General features: G+C 38.5%; 1 long non-coding RNA gene across 3 annotated transcripts in view; it reads right to left on the bottom strand.

Moving 5' to 3' along the window:
- The window catches only part of LOC127687459 (uncharacterized), a 52,491-nt gene extending 38,695 nt beyond the window's left edge, over positions 1–13,796 (bottom strand). For all 3 annotated transcript variants that reach the window (XR_007978392.1, XR_007978391.1, XR_007978390.1), the window contains exon 1: positions 13,582–13,796. This is a non-coding gene — a long non-coding RNA (uncharacterized LOC127687459). The remainder of the gene's footprint in view (positions 1–13,581) is intronic.
- Between the last annotated feature and the right edge of the window lie 631 nt (positions 13,797–14,427).

The following is a 14,427-nucleotide window of genomic DNA, read 5'->3' as shown; positions in this document are numbered from 1 at the left end:
TTGCATTTCTTTTCATCTAGAGAAACTGTTTCTCCAGATGAAGGTTGTGTTTATTTCTGGGTCTTCTACATCTCAACAAAAGCATTTCAATGTTTGGATATATATTACATGAATATATTATATATTAATTGCAGTGCTAGAGGGATAGTTTTTCTTTCATTTTATGTTAGTACAGTGAAAAAATCGGATCTTTCTTCCCAGAAACCTATACATGTAAATGAGGTTTTCATCAAAGGCTGTATTCTAGATGAATTTTAGAAATCCACTTGTGATTCAGGTGACCGAAAGTATTTGTGTAAATGTAAAGCATTGTGTCTATCTTCTTCTATAAGAAGCTCTGGGACAGGCCAACCTTTCTCTCACAATCACCTTCCATCCTTTTCTATATATACTGTTGGTCCAGGAGGGCCTACTGGTCAACCTACTCTGCACTAGAGGAGAGCAGACTCAGAAGGGACATTGCCAGTTGTCACAAATGGTTCTGGGTAGCTTAAGCTTCATTCCACTGATAGTTGGGTTATTTTTACCTCTGTCATTTTCTGTGTTTTGTCTAACTGTCCAAAGAACAGATAGAAGCCCTTACAAGTGTCACAGTTTTGGTTTGTTGTACTGACGACTAGAACAAGATGATATTAACATGACTTTTCACCAAGTCTTAGAACATCGTGTTCTCCTGTGGGCCCCTCCACCACTCTTCACAAACCCCTTTAGATATTATGACTGAATCCTTAGAGCAACTCAGTCAGAGTAAAGATGATGGTCATGGCTGAGCAAATGTTCTCTAGACAGAAGGCTACAGGGAAAAGGCCTTGAGAGGAAATCCTGTGAAGCTACCACACTGACAGACCTACAGATTCCCTGACTTCAGTCCCTTAAAGAATCTGATAACTCACATTAGTTACTGATATGTGATAATGTGATTTAGGAAAACATTTTTTGTTTCTTTTTCATTTGTACTTTGTGCAGTGTGCAACTTTTTGACCTCAAGTAGTAAGACCATTTTGCAAATTTCCTTCAGATTTCTTGGAGTTTGTTGATAGGATGTTTGTGAGGAAAGGCCGTGTTTAAATCATATATACTCTCCAAGGGATTCCCTAATTAGAAAGTTTATTTATTATAAGGTGTGTGTGTGTGTGTGTGTGTGTCTTCATGTATGTCTGGGTGTATATGCACATATATGTAGAAATTAGAAGACAATCTTGTCTATAATGCTCAGGAATGCTGTCCACAGAGAGAACACAATAAAAGTTAGAAATTATATTTTGAGTGTTTTAAACTTTATATAGTAGCATGAAAAGGGACCCTACACAGCTCATTTCGATCAATACTTTTTTTTGTTATTTTGCATACAACCCCCTCCAACTATCCTTCTGGTCCTAAAAGGAAACATTCATAGATTAAATTAAAACAAAGTTCTTGGCAGTTATCAGTTTTATAGACACATCAAATATCAAAAGTTTTAAAACCACATTACAAAAAGACATTTTGATTTGAAAAAACAAGAAATGTGGAAAAGCCTTTTTTAAAAAAATTATGGAATAAATGATTCAGACGACTTGCTTTCTATTGCCTAATTCCTTTTAGCTATACTTCCATAGTAACAGGTAAACAAGATAGATATGATAAGGAGACAATATCCAAAAGCCCTGAGTGCTAACCTGCAACATAGTCCCTACATGTGTGAGGCTGGAGAAATGCATGCAGTGGTCCCAGGCAACATCATTGGATGGTTGGAGCTCATTGCCTTTCCTATTTTTCAAGTCTTGCTCTCAGTACAGGTGACATGGTATTCTCTGAAAAGTGGCTTGATATAGTGCTAGGCGTGGAGGTGAAGCATGGTTCTCTGCTCATACCAGGAGCCAGGGATACAGTCAAGGGCTGTCTCTTCTCTCTGCATGTCAATGTCTTCATCCACTGAAGGAAGATATTTTATAACCAGAGCATTCTCCATTTTCAGACATTTTCAAATTCTAATAATATTCTATGACTCTCTTTGAAGGAATATTTGAAAAACAATGAACTAACAATTGGCTTCTATATAGTATTATATAGTTGCTAAGTTGCTTTCTCATCCAAATTCCTACTTTATGCTATTTTCATTATACATGCATTATGGCAATTGTGGTTGAAGAGTCTAGAGACAGATTGACTGGTGTTGTGTACCCATGAGTCATTAACATACCACATGGCTTTGGCAAATTGCCTAATCTGTGACGTTAAGGTATGCTCAAAGATTAGAATAAATTCTAGCCTATGGTATACTCCCAGTATAACTACCAAAAGGTGATCACTTTTCTTGAGGTTGTATGTTTACTTGCCTGTGTTTCTCCTAGACTGTGAACTTACTGTAGACAAGAATCTTGACTGGCTCATTGCTTTTTCCTAGCCTCTAATACAGTAGAATCTAGGACATAATCACTCAATAGAGAGCCAATAAATAGATGTTCTAGTCTCAATCACTCAGTCAATTTTTATTCAGTCCTATTTTAGACAAAGTAGAACAGCAAAATTATCCATGGACTTTAGTTAATTGGTTGGGTTTCAGGGGCCTTGTACATCCCCATATTGTTTGATTTTACTTATGTGGTAATGATGTTAAGGGTCAGTTCTCCCACTAGCTAATCATACTACAGTCTCAGCTTTAGAGTGACAGAGTCAAACCCAGATGGCCATATTCTAAAGCAGAGTCCTTACTCAGTAGAGCCCTTACACCCAGTAGAGTAGACTGGTGCCAAATTGTTTTTGTGGTATCAAGTAATATTGATTTTCTAGAATACTGTTGCTTCGGAGTGACTGAAATTGCTTCTATAGATAGAGAACCATAGAAATATGTGTCTGTTCTCCAATACTCCAGGAAAGCCCTGTGTACATCCTAAACCACCTAAAACACTTACAAGCACTGCCCTGCAGACTTTTTAAAAGAGTAAGTGTCAGGGGAATGGATTTTAATCGTATCTTTGTGGCAAACACTCATTAGCACATAAAGTAGGTGGTCTCATTCTTTCCATTGTAAATGTGCACGTCATCTAAACAATTGGTCACACACACAAAAAAATTGAAAAGTCAGCTCAAACATGTGGTGTGTTTGTGTGTGTGTGTGTGTGTGTGTGTGTGTGTGTGTGTGTGTGTGTGTATGTGTGTGTTTGTCCTAAAGGAAAAGGTCAGGTGCCATTCCTTGTACATTGATCATCTTCTTGAGACAGAGCCAATCACTTGCCTAAAACTCAACAGTTCAACTAGAGAGGAGGATCACCAACCACCAGGGATCTGCCCATCTCTGGCTCTCCAGTAGTAGAGTTACAAGTGCACAGCCCACACCCTGCTTGTTAAAGGTGGGTTCTTGAGTCCTTGTGCTTGCAAACAAGCTTAAACCGTCAAAGGAGACAACAGGCCTAATAAGCTTCTGACAATGGCAGGCCTGGTTCACAAGCATCTATTCCTGTTGCCTTAAAAGTCTTCACTTGTTTGGTTTTGTGCAAAGTCCAGAGAAGCAAGCCCAAGGCTTTACTCTTGCAAAGAAAATACCCCATGGAGCTCCATTTCCAGCCAATTTTTTTTCTTTTGGTGATTTATAAATGCTTCACTTATCATATAACATTAGTACCTATCAATAAGGTACAAAATTATAATAATATATACATAGAGACATATACATATATACATATATATATACACACATTATATATGTACAATATGTACACATTATATATGTGTGTGTGTTTGGGTATGTGTGTGTATATAATGTGTAGTGATCAGACCAAGATTATTAATAATACCCTATCTTCAAATATTGACATTTTTGTGTTGAACACCTTTACAGGCTTCTCTAATTATTTGAAGTGTGTCATCAATGAATTCCATATATACTGTGATCCTGTGTATACAGAATGCTACAACTAATTTTCCTCAACTGCATTTCCTATTATCCTCTGTATCCACATGGCCCCCATCTACACTCTAGTCACCTGTATTCCAGAAGGCAAGAGCTTCCCAGTAACAATTTTATGCTTCTATGATGGCTATCACTTGCAAAAGCCACATGCTCACTTGTACACCCTGCAACTATCACTGGAATCCTCAAAAGGCCTCCAGAGTTACTATGACCATATCTCTGGGGTCAGTATCTACTCTATATTTTTGTTTGTTTGTTTATGTGTTTGTTTTGTGATGTACCAGGACTTTAACCTATGGCCTCACATATGCTAGCAGGCATTCCATCAGGGAATTACATCCCCCATTCAAGCTCTGAGCTATTTGCTGTTATTCTTGATTCTACCCTATATTCTCTGTCATTGCCCATTCACTTGGCAAATGTGTATGGAGCCTTTCCTGTCAGGCACTATTAATATGTAACAGGAATCTTATTGAATAAGGTAAAATTAGGCTTTACATATGCTCTCCTTTATATAATATAAATAAACAGGTTAAGAAGATAGGACACAATAACATATACAGAAACATAATGCCTATCCCTTACAGAGACCAGCACCTGGAAGTACCCCAGTTAAGTTTTAATTCAATCTCAAAATAGTCTGGTGAGGTAAGTGTGTTTGTCTGCATTTTAGTGTTAGGTAGAGTGGAAGTTTAACAAGCCAATATGAAATCCTAAATTCTAATTTTTGTTTGTTCTTTATTTGATATGTGTTTTGCCCTCCACACAAAGACATAGCTTGCCTCTCCTCAAGGGATTTATGAGTCCCACATCTGATGATGTTAGAACTAACCAGCTGCTTATTAATTTCATTCTAAGAATTTAGTTAAAGCTTTAATGCATTTTGGTTAAGCATGATGTACTTGCAAGTACATATATTAATCAATTTTTCAAAAAGCAACAGTGTCCATAGCTTTAGATATTGTTTACTCTGTTTAGAAATCGATTAAATTTGTTCTTTAACAAACTCATATATATATAATATATATACATATATAATACATCAATAATATGTATGTACAATAATATATATAATATATTATATATTTTATATATTATATATATAAATACATACATTAATCAATTTTCCAAAAACAACAGTGTCCATAGCTATAGATATTGTTTATTCTGATTAGAAATTGATTAAATTTGTTCTTTGACAAACTCATATATATAATACATATGCATATATAATACATACAATAATATGTATATACAATAATACATATAATACATTATATATATATTTATTTATTTATAATACATTCTGATTACTTTCACTCATTACTGTCTATTATCTGCATTCTCCTGTGTTATCTCCCTCTCTCTAAGTCTGATTCCCACATTTACTCTGTTTTGTAGCTCACTAATTTTACACAGGGCTCTCTGTGTGGCTGCACATTTGGAAATAGCTACAGGAAGCTGGTTGGCTCACTGTTGGAATGGCAACTGAGAGCAAAGTCTGAACTTCCCCCGGAATACATCAGCTGCCAATAATTCACCAGAGACAGTTAGGGCTCCAGGAGCCCATCCTATGTCTGGTATGTGATTGGCTGTTGACAGGCCCAATCTTGTGCAGGAAACTGCAGCTGCTGTGAGATTATGTCTGCAAAGGCTGTGTCATGCCCTGAAGATAGCCTTGTACAGCCCTTCTCCCTCCCTCTGGCTCTTACATTATTTCCCCTCCCTCTTCCATAATGTTCCCTGAGCCTTAGACTAGGTGATTTTTAAATGTTTGGGGCTCAACCATTAATTCATTTCTGTACTTTATGCAGCCACGAGTATTGCAAAGACTCCATTGATTCTGTCTTCTACGAAAAAATTCTATGACTTTGTCTTCTAGGACACAACTCTAGGGAATGAGATGTCACATTTTTTTAAATCAATCTTCCTGTGGCAAACATTTAGATCAGATGACTAATCTACCTATTAGAACTTCTCTCTAGTGGCATGAGGGGTTTCTGTTTATTTATTGAATATCAATGTATTTTTGCAATGGCAAATTAAGTAGAGATTGAGTTTGTTGAGACCTGCCTGGCTTCCCTCATGTCTAACTCAGAATTTAGCTGCTTTTCTTAAAGAAGTAGACCCTTGCTTCTCCACAGCATCATACTGTAGGACATACATCTACTTTCTAACTGGCATGCCTCAGAAATGTCCACAGAGCCTGACTTCACACTCCTTTGATATTGAAATGACATCAACTTGTTAGCCCATTGGACTTCTGCAGGGAGAAGGGATTGGCCTTGCTCCCTCTCATTTTCCAAATATTTAGCCAGAGTTACACATTTTTTCTCATGCTTTCTTGACTTATAAGAGGCGGGGTGGGCTATGAGTCTAACTGTAATATACTTTGTACAGACTTAATGCTTAGTGACTCTTGAATGCCAAACTATAATTTTCTTTACCTCATTTATTATTTATTTTTCCTTAAACTCTCTGCGTGACTGAGAATGGTGACCTTAAACATCTGCCCCTTCTTGCTTTACCTTGAGTGTTGGCACTGCATGCATGTACCGACACATTTGTCATTGCATGCATGTACACCACATCTGGCATTAAATGCATGTACACATCTGGTTTTATGCGGTGCTTGTAATCCAACTCATGATTCCTGGCATTTTACACGAGCACTATACTCTCTGAGATATATTGCCAGCCCACTTTTGCCTTTTATTGATTTTAACATGAAGACCCACCCACTTTTCCTCTATTGGTGTGTTGAGTAGAATAATTATGACTTAAGCATAAAAATACTAAGCAGTGTATAAGACCCTGTACATTGGGCCTCTCCTCATTGTCTTCTGCACTCTTTTAAATTCAGCCTTCATTTTGTACAGAAAGGCAATGCTATTAACCAAAAGCCCCACAATAACCACAGTGACTAAATTGTTAACCCTGGTTATCTGCCTATGCACAGCTTCTCTTAACAGTGGCTGGCCACAAACATTTGTTCAGTTAAGCTAGGAACATTTATTATCATCTTATAGGCCTTAAACATATCTACTTCTGTCTCCTATCTAGGAGCCGAAGAGTGCCTAGAAACAGGGAAGCTTGAGGAGCAGAGAAGTTCAAGGAAAAGATAATTGTGTCTCCAGGTTGCTGAGAAAGAAATGTTCCTTAATAAATCACAATGATTTTATTCTCCTGAAATAGAACCTGGCAGCCCAGTAACCATGGGAATGTTCATTTGGGTCACAATGGAGTCCCAGTTCTTGGTCCTGAATGCTTAAACCTTGGTGTCCAGCTGCTCAACAGCATGGCCATCAATGTACTAACAGTTTAACCTCTTCAAGCCTTTGCTTCTCATATTTAAAATCAATAACCGTTTTTGTGTTGAGTCACTCGGGGCTTCCTACTTCTTAGCAGTCATGCAGGTGGTTTCTCTCACTTCTCAATGAGTGTGCATACTATCCATTCAGTGGTTCTACTACACAGCATTTCATAGAGAAAGGTTGAATTGTCAATGGAGGAAACCAATGTGCACAGTGTGGGGGCTACGAACACAAGCTTTCCATTATTCTTCAATATTGTATCACTAACATAGATTTCTTTAAACCGAAGTTTTATTGGATGGGAGAACACATGTTCATGGTGCATGTATGGAGGTCAAAGAACAACTTCCATCATGTGGGTTCTAGGGCTAGAGTTTGGGTCTTAGGCTTGAAGGCAAAGTGCCTTTACTCATCAAACTATCTTGCCAGCCCTAACACCATACACAAGAGATGATATTCCATTAGCAGTTCATTCATTAATAAATGCACATGTGATGTCATCAGATTCATATGTGTTCACAAATTGGACCCTGAACACAACATTTGACTGCTTTAAATCTAGTATCTGATCCTTCATGATCTTTCTCCTTTAATTTTTCTTCTTTTTTTTCTTCTCTGTTTTCAAATGGAAACTTTACCAGATAATAAATACTCTGCTATTTGTAATAGTCAGGAGGGGGGAAAAGAAAGAAAAACCATGTATGCTGGTAAATTAATTCTGTTTGGTTTACATACCCAAGGTTCCATATAGGTTGCAACCACTACCTCTTCAAAAAAGAGCTCTTAATGTTAAAAAAAAAAAAGAAACAAAAAAAACAAAAACAAAAAAGCCATTAATTCAAATTAAATAAATTTATTTTATTTATACTTGGCTACAGTGGCAAGCAAATAAAGAAACTGTTCAAAGTTCAGAGACTAGGAGAGTCTCAAATACAGACTGATATTTAGTCCTGCAGTGTTTTTCAGTTGTTGGTAAGCTGGTACCTGGATATGGCTGGCCTCACACAAGCATCAGAATAAGATAATAGGGTCTGGTGTAATAGCAACTGCTAATCTTTGCATGGGTGGATAGTAAGATGGACCCATAGAAAGACAGTGGGGAACAGCATTATGGAAGCTTCATGGCTCTGGGTGCCCACAGTGACGTCAGATACAGTTTAATTTTAGAATATGTATTTACCATGGGTGAGGCCCTGAGCTCTGTGCTCACCACTGCAAATAAAAGAAAAAAGTCTCATGATGTTTCTCAAATCACTTCCTGACATGTGGCAGCGTGGTTTTCACATCTGGAGAGCCTTATCATTTAACCTTATCATGAACCCTTCTTGTTTAATTAACCTCACACTCCACCTTAGTCTAACAGTCAAGTCTTTTGTTCTTCACTCTGTGTCCTAGCGACCAACACAAGGTGATACAGTTACACTATTTACTAGTAAACAGGCAGGTAATCTTCCCTAGAGCCCAAGGATAATGAATAGGATAATGATAATATATGGTAATGATAAGGATAATGAATCTGCACACTGTCAAGATGCTTATGAGAAGATTCCACAGCAGGGACTGCAGAGATAGGTGAGCTGATGACATTCTTACCACACAAGCAATAGTACCTGAGTTCAAGACCTCATCGCCCACATAAAAACAGTGTTGTGTCTATGTCAACACTGCTCTGGGGAGGCAGAGGCAGAGGCAGAGGCAGAGGCAGAGGCAGAGGCAGAGGCAGAGGCAGAGGCAGAAGAACACCTTGGAATTAATGGTCAACCAGTCTAACAGAACCAATAAGTTCCAGAGTCACTGAGTGACCCTGTCTCAGAAAATAAAATAAAATAAAATAAAATAAAATAAAATAAAATAAAATAAAATAAAGAGTAATTAAGGAAGACTCCTGAATGGCCTCCATGCACCCACATACTTGAGTTGCCACAGACAGATAAAGTTACTTAAACACACACAATGGAAATTAAATTAAACCTAAGAAAAATGGAAATTCCCATAGAGCAAAAGAATGTCCTTATGAGCACAGGAGTGGTGAGGAGAGGCAACATGGCCTCTGGCTGACTTCATAAGGATGGGACTTACTTGGAGGCGCCACTAACTATAAATGAGAAACCAAACTCAAGCATACTAAGTAGGTTTAATGTGTCCTGCCCTCTTCCCCCACTTTTGTGTACTGTGGATCTTATTGCCAGCGGATGGCCTGGTGGGAGGTCATTAAATTCTGAGAGCTCTAATCTTACCCACAGTTTGATCTCCCGATAGACTCATTATGCCATAACCTTATTAGGAGATAGGAAGCAGTAGGTGGAACGTAGTTGAAGGGATCATATTGCAGGAACATGTCATGCGTGCTTCACCTTGCTAGAGCCCCTGTCTGTAGTCCTTTCTCAGCTTTCTTTCTGTTAACCAGAATGGGAGACACTTGCCTAACATCTCCCTCCCTGATAGGATGGACTAAATCTATGTAACTGTCCACAAGCTAAATCTTTCCTCTTTTTCAGTTCTACAGTGAGGAGACAGCTAGCAGGTAGTTTGCTGGTTGCAATGTTCAAAGAATAGAAGCTATCATCACAAATAGATAGAAAGCTGGGTGGGATGCATCAACATCAACAAAAATGGGCTTCAGAACAAACTTTACCCTTCATGAGGCTCTCTGTAACACCAGTCGTGACAATCCTAAATGGACAGATTTGTATCTAATAACAGACCAAAAAGTCAGACTATGCAAATTTAAGTAATAGCTTGTGTTTATAAGAATCTTTTCTCATAAACAATAAACATACAAAGAGAAAATGAGACTGGATGCAAAAAGGCCTGAATGACATCACCAGTCAACTGGATTACATTGACCTTAAAGTTATTCCACCTACCACTGGGTAGACATGCATCAAGGTATGCAGAAAATTAAATGAGGTAGACCATTTTCTTGGTTGTGAATTAAATGTCAGTAAATGGGAAATATTAAAAACCATAAGGTGTATTTCTAGAGTGTTTGTTTCTTTTGTTAGGGCTGCCATAGAAAAATGTTGCACACTAGGGGTCTTGAGCAACAGATGTTTGTTATTCAGATTCTGAAGGCTTGAAGTTCAAGGTCAGCATGCTGCTGAGTTTCTTGTAAAGCCCAAGTCTCTGGTTTACAGACAGCTGCCTTGTTTGTCACTTCATCTCTCCATGGTCCATCCTTTGTCTGGGTTAAGTGTCTCCTAATCCCTTGTCATTGTAAAGACTACAACAATACTGGATTGTGCCTGCTCTAATAACCCCAAAACTTAAATTACCACTTTAAAAGCCCTGTTTCTAAAAGTAATCACATTTTGAGGTACTGAGCTATTGCTGGAAAGTTAGAACATTTGGGTACACAATTTAGTTAAAGATCAGATGAAATCAAATTGGAAAACAGTACCAAAACAAGAACACCCCCCCCCAAAATTGGAAATCACACAAGACACACAGACTAAAGACACAGTCCCAAGTTGAATAAAATATTTCTGCTTAAATGAAATTGAAATTAAAACATCCCATACTGTTGTAGGATGCAGAAAAAAAATTGGTACCTTCTTAAAGGCTAGTGGCATCAAACAGCTTACAGAAGGAAACCAAGTTCTGAATCAGTCAGCTAAGATTTTGCATAGAAGAACAGAAAACAAGGTCAACAAAAAGAGAAGGCAAGCAAAGAGGTGGTCAAGAGTAGCCAAGAGAAAAACCAGACAGAGGAAAACAATGAAAAGAAATAATAAAGTAAAAAGACAGTGCTATGGATAGAGGACCAAACCAGCTATACCTGTAACAAGACATATACATGTGAACACACAATGAGAAGGCAGTGGTAGAGTGGGAGACAAAAGAGAGATTATCAATGTCTTTAAGCTGTCCATATACATCAAATGATAATATGTTTACATGAACTCACATTACATATGTTATTTAGATGTACCTATCCACTTATATACATAATTGTGTTAACTGTGTTACTGTTATATGTGTCCCTTGATAAATGACATGCACAAGATGTACATATACATATCTCCACACAATTTTGACTACATATATTGGGTAATCTAGATGGAAACTCAACTCTCAGAAAAGACTAAAATAATTGAAACAAGGCCAAGATTGAACTGATAATCAGAATAACCTAAAAAGCATTATGAGATGGTTAGCAGTTTAAAACAAAACAACCACCCAATATTCAGAGTCTTAATCATATCTGTTCTATAAAATCTCTTCCAGAGAGTAGAAAGAAAATAACACTTTCCAGCTATTTTTAGTTCAACATTACCATGATGTCAATGCCAGAAGTAGTATAAAAAGATACAAATCACAAAGCCATTTAAATAGCTTCAATAGTATAAACTCAAAAATATATTTTTAAAACAAATCCAGTAATATGCTTTTAAAAAGTGAAACACACATACAAAAAATCCTTATAATCCCAGAATTGTTGCTATTTAAAGTCCTTTTGTACAACTTCAACAAATGAATTGGGAATAAATGTGGCACTGAGTTGGAGAGATGGGTCAGTGGTTACAGAAGTTCACAGCTCTTTCAGACAGTGTAAATTCAGTTCTCAACACCAATGCCAAGGTGTTTGCAACTGCCTGTCACTGCAGCACCAGGGAATCTGATGCCCTCCTCTGGCCTCTTTGGGCACCAGAAAACATGTCACACATACACATACATAAACACACATATACCCACACACATGCATACAAGCACACATATTCACGCACACACATGTACATACATGCATGCACATGCACACAAACATTTTGTGAAAAGAAATGAAGCAGATCTTGTACAGGATCTGTGTTCCATATGCTAAAAATGTAGTACAAAATACTAAGCAATCGGAGAGACATGGGCAGTAATTATCAGTGCCTGAAAAAATGTCAATCCCTCATTGATGGTTAATGTCCATTGTTAAGTTGATGGGATTTAAAATCACCAGGGAACTATCTCCCGGGTTGTATGTCAAAGTGTTTCCAGAAGGTTGAACTGAAGAGAAAAAGCACATTCTGAAGGTGGGCAACACCATCCATTGGCTGGGTCCCCAGACCAAATAAAGAGAGAGAGATTTCAGTAGCAGCATTCGTGTTTCCTGGCTTCCTAACTATGGATGCAGAGGAACCAGCCGCTTCACACTTCAGACACCATGCCTTGTCTGCCATGATGGACTATCTCCACAAATGGTAAGCAAAATAAGCTTTTCGTTTTTAAATTTTTTATTTCTTTATTTATTTACATTTCAAATGGTATCTCCCTTCCTGTTTGCCCTTCACAAACCTCCAATCCTCCCCCCTCCCCCCTGCTTCTATGAGGGTACCCCCCACCAACCCACCCACTCCTGTCTCACTGCCCTAGAATTCCCCTATGCTGGGGCATCAAGCCTTCACAGGACCAAGGGCCTGTCCTCCCATTAAAGCCAGATAAGGCCATCCTCTGCTACATATGCATCTGGATCCATGGGTCCCTTTGTGTATTCTTTGGTTGGTAGTTTAGACCCTGGGAGCTCTGGGTAGATCTGGTTGGTTGGTATTTTTGTTCTTTCTATGGGAATGCAAACCCTTTCGGCTCCTTCAGTCATTTCCATAACTTCTCCATTGGGGGCTTTGTGCTCAGTCCAATGGTTGGCTGCAAGAATCCTCATCTATCTCAGGAAGGTTCTGGCAGAGCCTCTAAGGAGACATCCATATTAGGCTCCTGTCAGCAAACACTTCTTGGCGTCAGCAATAATAACTAGGTTTGGTAGCTGCATATGGTATGGATTCCCAGGTGGGGGACTCTCTGGATGGCTTTTCCTTCAGTCTCTGCTCCACACTTTCTCTCCATATTTTCTTTAGTCAGGAGCAATTCTGGGTTAAAATTTTGAGAAGGGTGGGTGGCCTTTCTTAGTTAGCTTTTGTTGAGTATTTTATCACAACAAAAGAAATGATAACCGCAAGTCACTGATCACAGCCCAGGTGGCAGTAAGTGTTAATTACTTTTAAAAATGTAAAAAAAAAGTACCCAGAAAATGGGTACCTGAAGATGTCTGTGGGAGATTAACTTGATTAAATTACCTGAAGTGGGAAGACCCTCCCACTGTGGGGATCACCATCCCCCAGGTGGGGGCTCCTAACTTGTGTAAGAGTGGAGAAAATGAACTGATCCCCGTTCACCACCATTCATGGATTCATCACTGTTCCCTGTGATGACAGATGCCATGTGACCCACATCCCCGAATTCTGCTGCTGGGCCTCCCCAACCCTGAGGGATAATAACCTAAAACTATAAGCAGCAGAAAATGAAACCAAGACGCCGTGTATTGGAACCATTTCTGTGGCTGTGGTAAAACACATGACCAAATGTAACTTAGAGAAGGAGTTTGTTTGGGCTTACCATTCCTGAGAGATAAGAATTCATCATGACAGGTAAGCACGGCAGCAAGTGACATGTGGTGGTGGTCGTGGGAACAGGAAGCTGGAGGCACACTTCTTCAAGCCACAGGAGGAAAGAACTGGCAGTGGAACAAGGCATTAAACTCATAGTCTGCCCCCTCAGTGATGGACTTCTTTCAGCAATCTAAGCAACTGCCACCCTCAGCCACTCCCCCAACTCTGAGCCACACAGCACCACCAACTGATAACCAAGTATTAAAATATCTGAACCTAAAGTGGAAGTTCTCATTTAAATGACCATACCCAACTTACATGTAAATTTAATACAACTAAATGTTGATACTCCAGAAGGTGTTTTTTAGTTCTTATTCTAGTGTACATATGTTCCTTGCCCTACCCCCGTGAATTTATGAGGAAATGTAAAGGTGCTAACAATCAATTTGGGAGAAGAATAAGTCAGAGTGATTACAGCATTTATTTTCAGCACATTATTCTAATGCTACAGTAGTCACACTGCTATAATAATATTGGCAACGGGAGACACAGATCAATGGAGTGGACTTCAGAAACCAGAAATAGACTGCAAGCACAGCTAAGCTATATTTAACAAAGATGCAAAGTGATTCAATGGAGAAGGTGATTGTATTTTCAAAGGAATTAGCAGGTGTGGACGTCTTCATGTAAACCCATGAAGTTTGTCATAAATAGGCTGTCTTATTCTAGGAAAGTTATTCAAAGTCAATCATAGCTCCAACTGTAATGAATGCACAAGCTATAAAAATCTTTAGAATAGAATGAAAGTTCCAAGTAGGTCTAAACAAAACCCCCAAAACACAGCCCATTGAAG

Source organism: Apodemus sylvaticus, chromosome 6 (assembly GCF_947179515.1).
Source record: "Apodemus sylvaticus chromosome 6, mApoSyl1.1, whole genome shotgun sequence".
Taxonomy (NCBI): Eukaryota; Metazoa; Chordata; class Mammalia; order Rodentia; family Muridae; genus Apodemus; species Apodemus sylvaticus.
Note: the sequence above shows the minus strand (reverse complement) of the source record. Positions and strands in the feature narration are given on the sequence as shown.